The 19,318-nt window shown below is 38.6% G+C and overlaps 1 protein-coding gene across 7 annotated transcripts in view; it reads left to right on the top strand.

The window, feature by feature from the left end:
* The window catches only part of RABGAP1L (RAB GTPase activating protein 1 like), a 687,421-nt gene that overhangs the window by 156,324 nt on the left and 511,779 nt on the right, over positions 1–19,318 (top strand). The gene's annotated exons all lie outside the window — the stretch shown is intronic.

The raw sequence follows: 19,318 nt of genomic DNA on the forward strand, positions 1-19,318 counted from the left end.
AAAGGTTGGTGTAATAGATATTTCTACAGTTGAGTTAAAAATGTCTTCTTAGACATGATTTACTTTATTCAGTGTAAAAGATTTAGCAGATAAATTGCTTACACAGCTTAGGAAAAGGTATCTCTCTTAATGAAGTTTTTAAAAATCTTCTATCGGTTAAGAGTTATGTATATAACCCTTCATTTTTTTTCCTTACTTGCCTTTGTTTTGATCAGGTTAAGGCTTAGTTTTTCATTTACCTGTTGTATGTTGCTTTAGCTTAGATGTTCTGATCTAAGGCATGTTTCCTACCCCACTCCAGCCATTGACTTTTCTGTTCCTGTTTCTGTTATAGCACATATTCTGTTTTGCTCTCATGTGTCTACATCCATTTCCTTCTTTTTCCTACTAGAACATAAAGTCCTCAAAGTTAGGAGGCATGTCTGTCTCACCTTTTTAAGTTTGGCCGTATAGTGAGTACTTAGTAAATATTTGAATCAATGAATAATTAATTGAGTTTTGCTTCATTTTACTTGTACTATTTTTTTTTTTTTTTATTTTGCGGTACGTGGGCCTCTCACTGCCGCGGCCTCCCCAGTTGCGGAGCACAGGCTCCGGACGCGCAGGCTCAGCGGCCATGCCTCACGGGCCCAGCCGCTCCGTGGCATGTGGGATCTTCCCGGACTGGGGCACGAACCCACGTCCCCTGCATCGGCAGGCGGACTCTCAACCACTGCGCCACCAGGGAAGCCGGAGCTTTCCCTTTAATGGACCTTTCTCAGTGCCATTGCATATGTTATTGTTTGTTTGGAAGGTACTTTGATCAGAAATTCTGCTGGCTGCCTTTTCCTTATCATTCAGATCTCAGCTCAAGGCTCAAGTGTTACCCCTTCAGATAATCTTGTTTGACCATTTCTAGCTAAAGTAGGCCCTTTCTTCTCTCTCTTATTTTTTTCTGGAAGTTTTTTTCTTACACACTGAGGCAGTGTTAGTCTTTCTGTCATTATGTTCTAATGGTACTTTGGATACACCACTTAATAATTCTTAAAATACTTGATTATAAATATGGTCTTTTAAATTCATTTCTCTCACCTTCTAGAATGTGAGTTCCTAAGGGGCAGATGGTATTTTATTATTTTTTGAGTTCCCTATGCCTAGCATGTGGCAAGTGTTAAGTAAATATTTGTTTAAGAGTGGAAATCTCTTTGAAATGTTAGATTCAGAGAAGAGAAACATTTTTGTTTTAAAAATATGTTAGTGGAAGTTAGAATAGGTGATATAGGGCTTAATAAACGTGCAGAAATGAGTTAACATTAGCAGGCTTCAGACTGCTGTCCCTAGAAGAGCCTGCTTGCAAGGTTGGCCCTTGGCTGGTATTGGTAAACTTAGATTTCAGGAGCGTTCCCACATTCCCTGAGAAGAGTGGCTCACTGTGCCTAAACTGTTTGTACTAACAGTATGGTTTATGCTGAACACCTGCTTTCCTTCTGGCTTCTGAAATTTTGGTACATGCTAGGCATAGGGTACTTACATGGCCAGCCCCTAGAAAAACTTCAGGCACAGAGTCTCTCATGAGCTTTCCTGGTAAACAACATTTCACACATGCTGTCACAACTCATTGCTGGAGAAATTAAGTATGTCCTCTGGGAGAGGATTCCACTGGGAGAGGACTCTTGGAAGTTTGTACCTTCTTTCCTCCAGACTTCATCCAATGTGCCTTTTCCCTTTGATTATTTTTCTTTGTGTCCATTCACTGTAATAAGTCATAAGTGTTGGGCTTCCCTGGTGGTGCAGTGGTTGAGAGTCTGCCTGCCAATGGAGGGGACACGGGTTCGAGCCCTGGTCTGGGAGGATCCCACACGCCGCGGAGCATCTGGGCCCGTGAGCCACAACTACTGAGCCTGCGCGTCTGGAGCCTGTGCTTCGCAACAAGAGGCCGTTACAGTGAGAGGCTCGCACACTGCGATGAAGAGTGGCCCCCGTTCGCCGCAGCTGTAGAAAGCCCTCACACAGAAACAAAGACCCAACACAGCCCAAATAAATAAATAAATACACTAAAAAAAAAAACGAAAGAAAATCATAAGTGTTAAGTACAACTATAAGCTGAGTCCTGTGATTCCTCCTAGTGAATCATTGAACCTGGCGGTGATCTTGAAGACCTCTGACATAATAAGATAGATAAATTTTCTCTACTTCTGATTGGGAGAGAGATGACAGATAATAAATAAATACGAAAAATGTCAAGAACTAATGATGCTTGATAGGTCTGGACCACCTTTAGATTAGGTGGTCAGCAAAAAATTTCTCTGAGGAGGTGGCATTTAAATTGAGATCTGAGCGACAAGGGAAAGCCAGCCATTGGAAGGTGGGGAAAGGGCATTTCAGGAGGGGGGACAGTTGGTACAGAGGCTCAAAGGTGAAAGTGTGCCTGGTTTGTTTGAAGAGGAGGAAGGGAGGACAGATGCCAGAAGGGTAGGGGACAAGCAAGGGAGTAGTACAAGCAGATGTGGACAGGGAGCCAGGGGACATCATGTAATTCCTATAAGCCAAAGGGAGGAGTTTTTCCTTTTTGAAGCCTTTGAAGCGTTCTTAGCTGGAAGGGACAAAAATTTGATTTATGATTTCAGAACACCACATCAGCTGTATACATGGAGAATTGAGTTCAGCAGAGCACAGATGGAATCAGGGAGACCATTTGGGAGACTCTCATAGTAATCTCTGTCAAAATGTTGGAAGCTGGGGTTAGAGTTGTATTTGGAAAGGGAGAAAAGTAGGTAGATTCGAGTTAACGATTTGGAGGTGGAGTCCACAGGGTTGAGTAATTAAATGTATTTATGTAATGAGGGTACAAGGTTTCAAGAATAACTTGTAGATTTTCAATGTAAACAACTGAATAAATAGTGCTGTCATTTATGAAAATGGTGAGGAAGGGTGGGAAATCAGGCAAATACAGGTATGGGAAGAAAATTAAACATTTTATTTTGAAATCTTATTAGATATCCAAATGGAAATATTATGTAAGCAGTTGATATAGGTTCTGAAAATATTGCATTCCTTATTTTATTCATCAAACATTCATTGAGTGCTTACCAGTTGCCAAGTACTTTAAAACAATTTATTTTATATTGGAGCATAGTTGATTAACAATGTTGTGTCAATTTCAGGTGTACAGCAAAGTGATTTAGTTATACATATACATGTATCTATTCTTTTTCAAATTCTTCCCCCATTTAGGTTATTAAAGTCTACTGAGCAACGTTCCCTGTGCTATATAGTAGGTCCTTGTTGGTTATCTATTTTAAATATAGCGGTGTGTACATGTCAATCCCAAACTCCCAATCTATCCTTCCCCCCAACTCTTACCCCCCAGGTAACCATAAGTTGGTTCTCTAAGTCTGTGAGTGTGTTTCTGTTTTGTAAATGAGTTCATTTGTACCATTTAAAAAAAAAGATTCCAAAAAAAAAAAAAGATTCCACATATCAGCGATATCATATGATATTTGTCTTTTTCTGTCTGACTTAGTTCACTTAGTATGATAATCTCCAGGTCTATCTGTGTTACTGCAAGTGGCATTATTTCATTCTTTTTAATGGCTGAGTGATTTTCCATTGTATATATTACCACATCTTTATCCATTCATCTGTTGATGGACATTTAGGTTGCTTCCATGTCTTGGCTATTGTAAACAGCACTGCAGCGAACATTGGGGTGCATGTATCCTTTCAAACCATGTTTTTCTCCAGATATATGCCCAGGAGTGGGATTGCTGGATCATATGGTAGCTCTATTTTTAGTTTCTTAAGGAACCTCCATACTGTTCTCCATAGTGGCTGTATCAATTTACATTCCCACCAACAGTGTAGGAGGGTTCCCTTTTCTCCACACCCTCTCCAGCATTTATTGTTTGTAGATTTTTTTGGTGATGGCCGTTCTGACTGGTGAGAGGTGATATACCTCATTGTAGTTTTGATTTGCATTTCTCTGATAATTAGGGATGTTGAGCATCTTTTCATGTGCCTCTTGGCCATCTCTATGTCTTCTTTGGAGAAATGTCTACTTAGGTCTTCTGCCTATGTTTTGATTGGGTTGTTTATTTTTTTGATATTGAGCTGCATGAGCTGTTTGTACATTTTGGAGACTAATCTGTTATTAGTTACATCGTTTGCAAATTTCTCCCATTCTTTGGGTTGTCTTTCATTTTGTTTATGGTTTCCTTTGCTTTGCAAAAGCTTTTGAGTTTAATTAGGTCCCATTTGTTTATTTTTGTTTTTATTTCCATTATTCTAGGAGGTGGCTCAGAAAAGATCTTGCTACATTTTATGTCATAGAGTGTTATGCCTATGTTTTCCCCTAAGAGTTTTATAGTATCCAGTCTTACATTTAGGTCTTTAATCCATTTGGAGTTTATTTTTGTGGATGGTGTTAGGGAGTGTTCTAATTTCATTCTTTTGCAGGTAGCTGTCCAGTTTTCCCAGCACCAATTATTGAAGGGCTGTCTTTTCTCCATTGTATATTCTTGCCTGCTTTATCATAGATTAGGTGACCATAGGTGTGTGGGTTTATTTCTGGGTTTTCTATCTTGTTCCATTGATTTATATTTCTGTTTTTGTGCCAGTACCATACTGTTTTATATGTATACTGTAGCTTTACAGTATAGTCTGAAGTCAGGAAGCCTGATTCCTCCATCTCCATTTTTCTTTCTAAAGATTGCTTTGGCTATTCTGGGCCTTTTGTGTCTCCATACAAATTTTAAGATTTTTTTGCTCTTGCTTTGTGAAAAATGCCATTGGTAATTTGATAGGGGTTGCACTGAATCTGTAGATTGCCTTGGGTAATATAGTCATTTTGACAATATTGATTCTGTCAATCCAAGAACATGGTATATCTCTCCATCTGTTTGTGCCATCTTTGATTTCTTTCATCAGCATTTTACAGTTTTCAGAGTACAGGTCTTTTGTCTCCTTATGTAGGTTTATTCCTAGATATTTTATTCTTTTTGATGTGATGGTAAGTGGGATTGTTTCTTTAATTTTTCTTTATGATCTTTTGTTGTTAGTGTATAGAAATGAAACAGATTTCTGTGCATTAATTTTGTATCGTGCAACTTTACCAAATTCATTGATGAGCTTTAGTAGTTTTCTGGTAGCATCTTTAGGATTTTCTATGTATAGTATCATGTCATCTGCAAACAGTGATAGTTTTACTTCTTTTCCAATTTGGTTCCTTTTATTTCTTTTTCTTCTCTGATTGCCATGGCTAGGACTTCCAAAACTATGTTGAATAAAAGTGATGAGAATGGATATCCTTGTCTTGTTCCCGACCTTAGAGGAAATGCTTTCAGATTTTCACCATTGAGTATGATGTTTGCTGTGGGTTTGTCATATATGAGCTTTATTACGTTCAGATATGTTCCCTCTATGCCCACTTTCTGGAGAGTTTTTATCATGTGTTGAATTTTGTCAAAAGCTTTTTCTGCATCTATTGAGATGAACATATGGTTTTTATTCTTCAATTTGCTGATGTGGTATATCACACTGATTGATTTACAGATATTTGAAAAATCCTTGCATCCCTGGGATAAATCCCACTTGATCATGCTGTATGATCCTTTTAATGTACTGTTGGATTCAGATTGCTAGTATTTTGTTGAGGATTTTTGTGTCTGCGTTCATCAGTGGTAATTGGCCAGTAATTTTCTCTTTTTAGTGATATCTTTGTCTGGTTTTGGTTTCAGGGTGTTGGTGGCCTCAAAGAATGAGAATGGGAGTGTTCCTTCCTCTACAGTTTTTTTGGAGGAGTTTGAGAAGTATGGGTGTTAACTCTTCTCTAAATGTTTGATAGGATTTGCCTGTCAAGCCAGCTGGTCCTGGACTTTTGTTTGTTGGGAGTTTTTCAATCACGTTTCAATTGCAGTACTTCTGATTGGTCTGTTCATATCTTCTATTTCTTCTTGTTTCAGTCTTGGGAGATTGTACCTTTCTAAGAATTTATCCATTTCTTCCAGGTTGTCCATTTTATTGGCATATAGTTCTTGTAGTAGTCTCTTATGATCCTTTCTGTGGTGTCCATTGTAACTTCTCCTTTTTCATTTCTAATTTTATTGATTTGAGCCCTCTCCCTTTTTTTTGTGATGAGTCTGGCTAAAGGTTTATCAATTTTGTTTATCTTCTCAAAGAACCAGCTTTTAGTTTCATTGATCTTTTCTGTTGTTTTCTTTGTTTCTATTTCATTTATTTCTGCTCTGATCTTTATGATTTCTCTCCTTCTACTAACTTTGGGTTTTGTTTGTTCTTTCTCTAGTTGATTTAGGTGTAAGATTAGGTTGTTTATTTGTGATTTTTCTTGTTTCCTAAGGTAAGATTGTATTGCTATAAACTTCCCTCTTAGCTATGTCCCATGGGTTTTAGATAGTCGTGCTTTCATTTTCATTTGTCTCTAGGTATTTTGTGATTTCCTCTTTGTTTTTTTCAGTGATCCATAGGTTGTTTATCAGCATGCTGTTTAGCCTCTACATGTTTGTGTTTTTTACAGTTTTTTTCTTGTAGTTGATTTGTAACCTCATAGTGTTGTGGTTGGAAAAGATGCTTGATATGATTTCAGTTTTCTTAAATTTACCAAGGTTTGCTTTGTGGCCCAGCATGTGATCAGTCTTGGAGACTGTTCCATGTGCACTTGAAAAGAATGTGTATTCTGCTGCTTTTGGATAGAATGCTCTGTAAATATCAATTAAGTCCATCTGATCTAATGTGTCATTTAAGGCCTGTGTTTCCTTATTTATCTTCTGTTTGGATGATTTGTCCATTGATGAAAGTGGCGTGTTGAAGTCCTGCACTATTATTGTGTTACTGTTGATTTCTCCTTTTACGGCTGTTAGTATTTGCCTTATATACTGGAGGGCTTCTATGTTGGGTACATATATATTTATAATTGTTATATCTTCTTCCTGGATTGATCCTGTGATCATTATGTAGTGTCCTTCTTTGTCTCTTATAACAGTCTTTATTTTAAAGTCTATTTTGTCTGATATGAGTATTGCTACTCCAGCCTTCTTTTGATTTCCATTTGCATGGAATACCTTCTTCCATCCCCTCACTTTCAGTCTGTACGTGTCCCTAGATCTCAAATCGTAGACAGTAGACAGTCTCAAATCGTAGACAGTAGACAGTTTCAAGTCGTAGACAGTAGACAGTCCATTCAGCCAGTGTATGTCTTTTGGTTGGAGCATTTAATTCATTTACATTTAAGCCAGTTATCAATATGTATGTTCCTATTGCCATTTTCTTAGAAGTCTGTATATAAACAAGATTGTTTTAAGTTGCTGCTTTTTTTTAAGATTTTTTTTGACGTTTTAAAAGTCTTAATTGAATTTGTTACAATATTGCTTCTGTTTTACATTTTTTTGTTTTTTTTGGCCATAAGGCATGTGGGATCTTAGTTCCCTGTCCAGAGATCGAACCTGCACCCCCTGCACTGGAAGGCGAAGTCTTAACCCCTGGACTGCCAGGGAAGTCCCCTAAGTTGCTGGTCTTTTAATTTCAAATGCCTTTCTAATATCCTGCATTTGTGCTCTCCTCTTCTCACAGTTGCTGGTTTTGATATCATATTTGTGTGTGGATGCTTTCCTACCTTTACTTTATGTTTGCCTTTACTGGTGAGCTTTTCCATTTGTAATTTTCTTGTTTCTAGTTGTGGCCTTTTCTTTTCTGCTTAGAGAAGTTCCTTTAGCATTTGTTGCAAAACTGATCTGGTGGTGTTGACTTCTCTTAGCTTTTGCTTGTCTGAAAAGCTTTTAATTTCTCCATCAAACCTGAATGAGAACCTTGCTGGGTAGAGTATTCTTCATTGTAGTTTCTTCCGTTTCGTCACTTTAAACATATATGCCACTGCCTTCTGGCCTGCAGAGTTTCTGCTGAGAAATCAGCTAATCACTTTATGGGAGTTCCCTTGTACGTTATTTGTTGCTTTTCCCTTGTTGCTTTTAATATTTTTTTCTTTGCCTTTAATTTTCGTCAATTTGATTGCTGTGTGTCTCGGTGCGTTTCTCCTTGCATTTATCCTGCCTGGGACTCTCTGTGCTTCCTGGACTTTGGTGACTGTTTCCTTTCCCATATTAGGAAAGTTTTCAGCTATTATCTCTTCAAATACAGTAAGTCCCCTACATACAAATGAGTTCCATTCCGGGAGCACATTCGTAAGTCCAATTTGTTCATAAGTCCAGCAAAGTTAGCCTAGGTACCCAACTAACACAATCGGCTATACAGTACTGCACTGTAATAGGTTTATAATACTTTCCACACAAATAATACATAAAAAACAAACAAACACAAAAAGTAAAGAAAACATTTTTAATCTTACAGTATCTTGAAAAATATAGTAGTACAGTACAGCAGCTGGCATACAGGGGCTGGCATCGAGTTAACAGGCAAGAAGAGTTACTGACTGGAGGTAGGAGAGGAGGTGGGAGATAGTAGAGCTGAAGGATCATCAGCAATAGGAGACGGAGGGCAAGCTGCAATTTCACTTACTCCTGACGTTGATGGCATAGGCTCTCGTTCCTTGCTGGATTCAATTCTATCTATCCTCTTGAAAAAAACGATCCAGTGGTGTCTGGGTAGAAGCTCTTTTTTGCTTGTCATAGATGACACGGTAGCACTGGATTGCATTCTGAATGACTGCTGCAACCTTTGTGTACCATTCTACATTCAAGTCCTGTGTCTCAAAAACTAACAGTGCCTCCTCTTAGCAGTACGAGCTATATCACTGATGCTTTTACACTTGCTTCTGGACATCCTGGGCTTGAAATAAAGATACTGTATGACTGAACTCTATACAGTACTGTACAGTAAAGTACATAAAAGCACAACCACTTGTAGAGGATGCACGCACAGTGTATGCCAGAGATGTGAACTAACTTAAGTGATTGGACATGCATTTGCGTGTCCAATCACATGAGTTAGTTGAAGGTTAGTATGTAGGGGACTTACTGTATTTTCTCAGGTCCTTTCTCTCTCTCTTCCCCTTCTGGGACCCCTATCATGTGAATGTTGGTGCGTTTAATGTTGTCCAAGAGATCTCTTAGGCTGTCTGCATTTTTTTTAAAACTCTTTTTTGTTTATTCTGTTCTGTGTCAGAAAATTTCTACCATTCTGTCTTCCAGCTCAGTTATCCATTCTTCTGCCTCAGTTACTCTGCTATTGATTCCTTCTAGTGTATTTTTTCCTTTCAGTTATTGTATTGTTCACCTCTGCTTATTTGTTCTTTAGTTCCTCTGTTAAACATTTCTTATATCTTGTTGATCTGTGCCTCCATTCTTTTTCCAAGATCTTGGGTCATCTTCACTATCATTACTCTGAATTCTTTTTCTGGTAGATTGCCCATCTCCACTTTACTTAGTTGTTCTTCTGGGGTTTTATCTTGTTTCTTCATCAGGGACATATTTCTCTCCTGTTCTCATCTTCTCTAAGTTTGTGTGATTGAGGTTTTAGTTTCACAGGCTGCAGGATTGTAGTTCTTCTCATTTCTGCTGTTTGCCCTCTGGTGGATGAGGCTGTCTAAGAGGTTTGTGCAGGCTTCCTGGTGGGAGGGTTCTCGTTCCTTTCCCCTGGTGGGTGGAGCTGGGACTTGTCCCTCTGGTTGGCAGGGCTGTGCTCAGGAAGACTTTAAGCAGCCTGTCTGCTGATGGGTGGGGCTGTGTTCCCGCCCTGTTGATTGTTTGGTCTGAGGCATCCCAGCACTGGAGCCTACAGGCTATTGGGTGGGACTGGGTCTTGTGGAGAAAATCATGGTCTCTAGGAAGGCTCATGCCAATGAGTACTCGCCAGAATTGCTGCTGCCAGTGTCTTTGTCCCCATAGTGAGCCACAGCTGGCCCCCTCCTCTGCAGGAGATCCTCTAATACTAGCAAGTAGGTCTGGCCCAGTCTCTTACAAGGTCACTGCTTTTTTCCCTGGGTCCTTGTGCACATAGGGCCTTGTATGTGCCCTCCAAGAGTGGAGTTTCTGTTTCCCCCAGTCCTGTGGAAATCCTGCGATCAAACCCCGCTGGCCTTCAAAGCCAGATTCTCTGGGGGCTCCTCCTCCCATTGCCAGACCCCCAGGCTGGGAAACCTGACGTGGGGCTCAGGACTTTCACTCCTGTGAGAGAACTTCTGTGGTATAATTCTTTTCCAGTTTGTGGGTTGCCCACCTGGTGGGAATGGATTTGATTTTATAGTGATTGCGATGACTCCGGTCATCTTGTGGCTGCTTCTTTGTCTTTGGATGTAGGATATCTTTTTGGTAGATTCCAGCATTTGTTTTGTTGATGGTTGTTCAGCAGTTAGTTGTGATTTCAGTGTTTTTGTATGAAAGGGTGAGCTCACGTCCTTCTACTCTGCCATCTTGCCAGCCAAATCGCTAAGTGCTTTGATAGGGAAGAATACAGTGATGACTAGAACACAGTCTCTTACATAAGTGACTAGGTTAGTCTCAACAGACTAGTATTCAGGCCATTATAGGGAGACGTATTATCCTAGGGCCATGCAAAGAATGCTTAGCAGGCTCAACAAAATGGAACTTACATTCCAAAACCTTGAGTTTTTCTCAAAAATCCATTCATTATTTACTGTTGTTTTCACAAATACTTTTGTTGCCACGTTTGAATTTTAAGATCCTATGTGTAAGAGATAGTCTGTGTTAAAGACTAACCTAAGTCTATTTGGGCAGTTTCTGCTTTTCTCCTCATTGTGTTCTATACTTGGCCATCTGTTCATCACTTAATATGCTTTCCCTTAAAGGGATCCATTTCCTCCAGAGTTTACATCCCCCACCTCCCTAATTTTGGAAACATGTATTCCATCTCTCTTTTTCCCTCCCTCCTTCTCTTCCTCTCCATATATATGTGTGTGTGTGTGTGAGTGTGTTCATATGTGTGCCCCTATATGTGTTATATATACATACATACAGATAGATAGTTACTCGTTCTTTATCATGTCTAGTTTTCTGATTTTTTCAGTAACTCAACTGGATTCATATTCAGAAGTATAGACTTTCAGGGGAATATAAAAAAAAAAACCCAAATGCAGACATGAACCTGATCTTACTGTTACTTCCTTGACTGCCTGATTTCATGTGGCTGCTTTGGCAAGTTTTGTGGTCATTTCCCCTTCCTTTCTTATTTGTTTGTGAATATTTTCCCTTTCAGAGTTACACTCTTGGTTGAAGAGGGTGATCTGCTCAGAGGACTCTTGAGTATGTTGTGCACCACGTGGTAGATGTCAGTGAGTTCCCTTTCCACCTGTTAGTCAGATGTGACCTATTTTAATGAGTTCTTTCTTCTCTTGCTCCTCCTTGTTTCTAGTTATCTCTAACCTTTGCTTAATTTTTTTTCTCTAATTGATTAGCTGCCTTTAAAAAAGTCATTCTTCAAAGTGAAGGAGTGGCATGGATATATATACGCTACCAAATGTAAGATAGATAGCTAGTTGGAAGCAGCTGCATAGTGCAGGGAGATCAGCTCGGTGCTTTGTGACCACCTAGGGGGTGGGATAGGGAGGGTGGGAGGGAGATGCAAGAGGGAGGAGATATGGGGATATATGTATGTGTATGGCTGATTCACTTTGTTATAAAGCAGAAACTAACATACCACTATAAAGCAATTATACTCCAATAAAGATGTTAAAAAAGTCATTCTTTGAATAATATGTTTTAACCTTTAGTATAACTATTCATATATGTTCTTTTTTTAATCTACCAGATACTATTTTCCTCTTTTGCCACCTCAGTTTATCTTGAAGAGGCGTAGATAATACATTCAAATAGACATTGCTCATATTTCTTATTCTAAGGCTATACTAGCCTTTCCAAACACATCAAGTTTTATACATTAAATAGCTACAGTTTTTTGTATGTCAGTCATACATAATACACTTTAAAAAAAAGGAAAATGGGACTTCCCTGGCGGCGCAGTGGTTGAGAGTCCGTCTGCCGATGCAGGGGACACGGGTTCGTGCCCCGGTCCAGGAAGATCCCACATGCCGCCGAGCGCCTAGGCCTGTGAGCCAAAGCCGCTGAGCCTGCTCGTCCGGAGCCTGTGCTCCGCAACGGGAGAGACCACAACTGTGAGAGGCCCGTATACTGCAAAAAAAAAAAAAAAGGAAAATTAAAATACATTTGCAAAACACTGAAATTCAAAATGTAAATAACTAAATAAATTCTAACTCATTAACATCCCAGAAAAATGTAAAATGAAACACACATATACACATAGAAAGGAATATACTAGTGTCATGATTAAGAAAGCAGTTTGCTTAATGTTGTTAATTGTCCTTCAGGTAAGGTTTATTGGCTGCCCTAGTTCTCTTGAGTGTGGTTGACAGGTTTCAACAATTAATGATACATTTTTATTAATCACTTACACTTAGCAACTACAGGGATTATTAATTAGAAACTTGTAATTAGATTCAGAATGACAGTGATGATGATTTAGTTGGAAAGAAACATGCAATTTGTGGTCTCCTCTACCATGGACCTTCTGTCTATAATAAATTAGCTTGCTTTTGACAGTGGGAAATGTTAGAACATTTCAGTAATTAAGGAATATCTTTTGTTTTACATTAATGATTTATATTTGTATATAAGCTTCTATATAGAACAAGTATATTCTGGCTCTGTGATGTGAGAAAGAATTAGAGATTATATTATATTAAGTCATTAAAATGTAGCTTTGGGCTTCCCTGGTTGCGCAGTGGTTGAGAGTCCGCCTGCCGATGCAGGGGACATGGGTTTGTGCCCCAGTCTGGGAAGATCCCACATGCCGCGGAGCGGCTGGGCCCGTGAGCCATGGCCGCTGAGCCTGCGTGTCCGGAGCCTGTGTTCCGCAACAGGAGAGGCCACAACAGTGAGAGGCCCACGTACTGCAAACAAACAAACAAACAAAAAATGTAGCTTTATTGTTTGGCTGTCAAAAATGACATACATCATTTACAACTAATTAATCAAAATGAATCACTTTTGTACTCTTCCAGGTTGGCAGGTATCATTATTACAGACCTGTGTTCCTGCAGATTTTGCACAATCAGTAAGGTTTTGGGTTTTTTCTCCCCAGTGTGTTTAGAAGAGAGTCTATACCAACCTGTGGTTGCCTATATTACTTTCAACAAACATTTATTACTTATTAAGAAAGACCAAAATTAAGGGGAAAAATCTCTGAAAACCCTCAGTAGTCACATTTTGTTTGCGCTTACTTTTCAGCCTTTTATTTTATGAGTAATTCTTTAGTTGAAAAGAAAAGAAAATGAGATTTTGTGCTTATTTGTCCCTAATTTTGTAATTTATTTTTAACTTTGAAAAAAAAGTATTGTGTATGTGTGTGTCTGTATTTTTTATTCCTTTTATGATGTTTGTTGATACTAGTTCTGAAATTTTTCTTTTATGATTAGAAGGAAAAACATTGCTAACAGAAACACGATTTTTTTCAAAGCAGGGAGTGACCAAAGTTAAGAGACCCTTTAAATTATTTTGATTGCAGTATCATATATATTTATTTTGTTTGATCTAAAAATTTACATCTATTGTATCTTCTTTTGGTGTTGCACAATTGGTTTCTGCTCTCTGCATGCTAGAAATCAGTGGATAAGACAAAGCAAACCTGGAATGCTTTTTCAGTTACTTTGAAGTGCTGCTGGGCAGGCTACTGAGGACTCAGTAACATTAAGAATAAAAATGATAGCTAACACTTGAGTACTACTATGTGCCAGGCACCGTGTGTAGTACCTCACATGCATTTTCATTTAATTTTTACAACACTACCTGATTGATTCTCTATTTCACTGATGTTTAGATTAAAGAAAGTAATAGTCCTACAGTATGAGTCCAATGACATCTGAAATGCTCTGTATGGTCCTGCTTTCTGAAGGAGACCAGTAGCTGCAGGGAAATTGAAATCCATGAGGAAAACGTTCATGAGAAGGAGTTGAAATTATTCATATTAGAAGAGTCTCTACCAAATCCTACTCTCTAAGTTAAAGAGAGTCTGTCAGAAACCTCTGCTAAAGTTAAACTTTATACAGGAAGTTGAAACTGTTAGCTACAAATTTTCTCAACTAACTCTCTTAACATCGTCAGACTTCATCAAAGCCTCATATCTAGTCGGAATAGGAAATGTCCTCCTCGTCAGTCAACACTCACAAACCTGGGCAATTTCATGTCTTTCGAGAGAATTTGCCTGATTTCTCATTTTCCTCTCTCCAGTGTTTTCCTTCCCAATTACCTTAAGTGTATGAACATATTCTAAAAACAAAGCAGCAATGAACTAATCCTTCCATTCTTTCCACAATTGAGTGTTACTATGTGCTAAAGGCTACTATATAAAGACAAATAAGACATAATCCCAGCCCTCACAGAGCTTGGGTTTTAAGAGTGTGACATGAATGTTATAGATATTAAGTACATGACTAGATAATGTAAACAGGCATGTTTTCATGGAAGTCTTGTAGATATTATTGTAGGAGTCTATGTAAGGCCAAAAAAGAAGAAGTGGCTAATTTGGTGGGGAATCGGAGTTGATAAGGGAAATGTAATGCTTGAATTGACCCTGCAGTTCCCTTTAGCTCTATTACTCTCTTACCTCCCATATTTCATGAGTTTGCATAAAGAAAAATCTACATTTAGTATCTTTACTTCCCACTCATTCATTCCTCAAACCTTGTACTCCAGATTCTACCCCAGCAGTCTACATTATAGGCATTCATATTGCTTGGGTGAAGATAGCTTATTTTTTTAAACATCTTTATTGGAGTATAATTGCTCTACAGTGGTGTGTCAATTTCTGCTTTATAACAAAATGAATTAGCTATACATATACACACATCCCCATATCTCCTCTCTTGTGCGTCTCCCTCCCACCCTCCCTATCCCACCATTCTAGGTGGTCACAAAGCACCGAGCTGACCTCCCTGTGCTATGCAGCTGCTTCCCACTAGCTATCTATTTTACACTTGGTAGTATATATAAGTCTATGCCACTCTCTCACTTCGTCCCAGCTTACCCTTCCCTGTCACTGTGTCCTCAAGTCCATTCTCTACGTCTGCATCTTTATTCTTGTCCTGCCCCTAGGTTCTTCAGAACCTTTTTTTTTAGATTCTATATATATGTGTTAGCATATAATATTTCTTTTTCTGACTTTACTCTGTATGACAGACTCTAGGTCCATCCACCTCACTACAAATAACTCAATTTCATTTCTTTTTATGGCTGAGTAATATTCCATTGTATATATGTGCCATATCTTCTTTATCCATTCATCTGTCAATGGACACTTAGGTTACTTCCATCTCCTGGCTATTGTAAATAGAGCTGCAGTGAACATTGCGGTACATGACTATTTTTTGTTTGTTTTTTGGCGGTACTCAGGCCTCTCACTGTTGTGGCCTCTCGCGTTGCAGAGCACAGGCTCCAGACGCGCAGGCTCAGTGGCCATGGTCACGGGCCCAGCCGCTCCGCGGCATGTGGGATCCTCCCGGACCGGGACACGAACCCTTGTCCCCTGCATCGGCAGGCGGACTCTCAACCACTGTGCCACCAGGAAAGCCCCATGACTCTTTTTGAATTCTGGTTTTCTCAGGGTATATGCCCAGTAGTGGGATTGCTGGGTCATATGGTACTTCTATTTTTAGTTTTTTAAGGAACCTCCATATTGTTTTCCATAGTGGCTGTATCAACTTACATTCCCACCAACAGTGTAGGAGGGTTCCCTTTTCTCCACACCCTCTCCAGCATTTATTGTTTGTAGATTTTTTGATGATGGCCATTCTGACTGGTGTGAGATTATACCTCATTGTAGTTTTGATTTGCATTTCTCTAATGATTAGTGTTGTTGAGCATTCTTTCATGTGTTTGTTGGCAATCTGTATATCTTCTTTGGAGAAATATCTGTTTAGGTCTTCTGCTCTTTTTTGGATTGGGTTGTTTTGTTTTCTTTGATATTGAGCTGCATGACCTGCTTGTAAAGTTTGGAGATTAATCCTTTGTCAGCTGCTTCATTTGCAAATATTTTCTCCCATTCTGAGAGTTGTCTTTTCATCTTGTTTATGGTTTCCTTTGCTGTGCAGAAGCTTTGAAGTTTCATTAAGTCCCATTTGTTTATTTTTGTTTTTATTTCCATTTCTCTAGGAGGTGGGTCAAAAAGGATCTTGTTGTGATTTATGTCATAGAGTGTTCTGCCTATGTTTTACTCTAAAAGATTTAAAGTGCCTGGCCTTACATTTAGGTCTTTAATCCATTTTGAGTTTATTTTTTTGTACGGTGTTAGGAAGTGTTCTAAATTTCATTCTTTTACATGTAGCTGTCCAGTTTTTCCAGCACCACTTATTGAAGAGGCTATTTTTTCTCCATTGGATATTCTTGCCTCATTTATCAAAAATAAGGTGACCATATGTGCGTGGGTTTATCTCTGGGTTTTTTATCCTGTTCCATTGATCTGTATTTCTGTTTTTGTGCCAGTACCATATTGTCTTGATTATTGTAGCTTTGTAGCTTATTGTCTTGATTACTGTAGCTTTGTAGTATAGTCTGAAGTCAGGGAGCCTTATTCCTCCAGCTCAGTTTTTCTTTCTCAAGATTGCTTTGGCTATTTGGGATCTTTTGTGTTTCCATACAAATTGTGAAATTTTTTGTTCTAGTTCTGTGAAAAATGCCAGTGGTAGTTTGATAGGGATTGCATTGAATCTGTAGATTGCTTTGGGGAGTATAGTCATTTTCACAATGTTGATTCTTCCAATCCAAGAACATGGTATATCTCTCCATCTATTTGTATCATCTTTAATTTCTTTCATCAGTGTCTTATAGTTTTCTGCACACAGGTCTTTTGTCTCCTTAGGTAGGTTTATTCCTAGATATTTTATTCTTTTTGTTGAAGTGGTAAATGGGAGTGTTTCCTTAATTTCTCTTTCAGATTTTTCATCATTAGTGTAAAGGAATGCAAGAGATTTCTGTGCATTAATTTTGTATCCTACAAGTTTACCATATTCATTGATTAGTCTAGTAGTTTTCTGGTAGCATCTTTAGGATTCTCTATGTATAGTATCATGTCATCAGCAAACAGTGACAGTTTTACTTCTTCTTTTCTGATTTGGATTCCTTTTATTTCTTTTTCTTCTCTGATTGCTGTGGCTAAAACTTCCAAAACTATGTTGAATAATAGTGGTGAGAGTGGGCAACCATGTCTTGCTCCTGATCTTAGGGGAAATGGTTTCAGTTTTTCACCATTGAGAATGATGTTGGCTGTGGTTTTTTCATATATGGCCTTTATTATGTTGAGGTAAGTTCCCTCTATGCCTACTTTCTGGAGAGTTTTTATCATAAATGGTGTTGAATTTTGTCAAAATCTTTTTCTGCATCTATTGAGATGATCATATAGTTTTTCTCTTTCAATGTGTTAATATGGTCTATCACATTGATTGATTTGTGTATATTGAAGAATCCTTGCATTCCTGGGGTAAACCCCACTTGATCATGGTGTATGATCCTTTTAATGTGTTGTTGGATTCTGTTTGCTAGTATTTTGTTGAGGATTTTTGCAACTATGTTCATCAGTGATATTGGCGTATAGTTATCGCTCTCTGTGACATCTTTGTCTGGTTTTGGTATCAGGGTGATCTTGGCCTCGAAGATAGAGTTTGGGAGTGTTCCTCCCTCTGCTATATTTTAGAAGAGTTTAAGAAGGATAGGTGTTAGCTCTTCTGTAAATGTTTGATAGAATTTGCCTGTCAAGCCGTCTGGCCCTGGGCTTTTGTTTGTTGGAAGATTTTTAATCACTGTCTCCACTTAGTGTTTGTGATAGGTCTGTTTATATTTTCTATTTCGTCCCGGTTCCGTCTCGGAAGGTTGTGCTTTCCTAAGAATTTGTATGTTTCTTCCAGGTTGTCCATTTTATTGGCATATAGTTGTTTGTAGTAGTCTCTCATGGTCCTTTGCAGTGTCAGTTGTTACTTCTCCTTTTTCATTTCTAATTCTATTGATTTGAGTCTTCTCCCTTTTTTTCTTGATGAGTCTGGCTAATGGTTTATCAATTTTGTTTATGTTCTCAAAGAACCAGCTTTTAGTTTTATTGATCTTTGCTATTGTTCCTTCGTTTCTTTCTCATTTATTTCTGATCTAATCTTTATGATTTCTTTCCTTCTGCTGACTCTGGGATTATTTTGTTCTTCTTTCTCTAATTGCTTTAGGTATGGTTTGGTTGTTTATTTGAGATGTTTCTTGTTTCTTGAGGTAGGATTGTATTGCTAACAACTTCCTTCTTAGAACTGCTTTTGCTGCATCCCATAGGTTTTGGGTCGTCATGTTTTCATTGTCATTTGTTTCTAGGTATTTTTTGATTTCCTCTTTCATTTCTTCAGTGATCTCTTGGTTATTAAGTAGTGTATTGTTTAGCCTCCATGTGTTTGTATTTTTTACAGATTTTTTTCCTGTAATTGATATCTAGTCTCATAGCATTGTGGTTGGAAAAGATGCTTGATACGATTTCAATTTTCTTAAGTTTACCAAGGCTTGATTTGTGACCCAAGATATGATCTATCCTGCAGATAGTTCCATGAGCAGTTGAGAAGAACGTGTATTCTGTTGATTTTGGATGGAATGTCCTATACATATCAATTAAGTCCATCTTGTTTAATGTGTTATTTAAAGCTTGTGTTTCCTTATTTTTTTTATTAATTTATTAATTTATTTCTTTATTTTCGGCTGTGTTGGGTCTTCGTTTCTGTGTGAGGGCTTTCTCTAGTTGTGGCAAGCGGGGGCCACTCTTCATCGCGGTGCACGGGCCTCTCACTATCGTGGCCTTTCTTGCTGCGGAGCACAGGCTCCACATGTGCAGGCTCAGTAGTTGTGGCTCACGGGCCTAGTTGCTCCGTGGCATGTGGGATCTTCCCAGACCAGGGCTCGAACCCATGTCCCCTGCATTAGCAGGCAGATTCTCAACCACTGCGCCACCAGGGAAGCCCTTGTGTTTCCTTATTTATTTTCATTTTGGATGATCTGTCTGTTGGTGAAAGTGGGGTGTTAAAGTCCCCTACTATGAATGTGTTACTGTCGATTTCCCCTTTTATGGCTTTAGCATTTGCCTTGTGTATAGAGGTGCTCCTATGTTGGGTGCCTAAATATTTACAATTGTTATATCTTCTTCTTGGATTGATCCCTTGATCATTATGTAGTGTTCTTCTTTGTCTCTTGTAATAGTCTTTATTTTAAAGTCTGTTTTCTCTGATATGAGAATTGCTACTCCAGCTTTCTTTTGGTTTCCATTTGCATGGAATATCTTTTTCCATCCCTTCACTTTCAGTCTGTATGTGTCCCTAGGTCTGAAG

The sequence above is a fragment of the Pseudorca crassidens genome, chromosome 2 (genome assembly GCF_039906515.1).
Source record: "Pseudorca crassidens isolate mPseCra1 chromosome 2, mPseCra1.hap1, whole genome shotgun sequence".
NCBI classification, from domain to species: Eukaryota; Metazoa; Chordata; class Mammalia; order Artiodactyla; family Delphinidae; genus Pseudorca; species Pseudorca crassidens.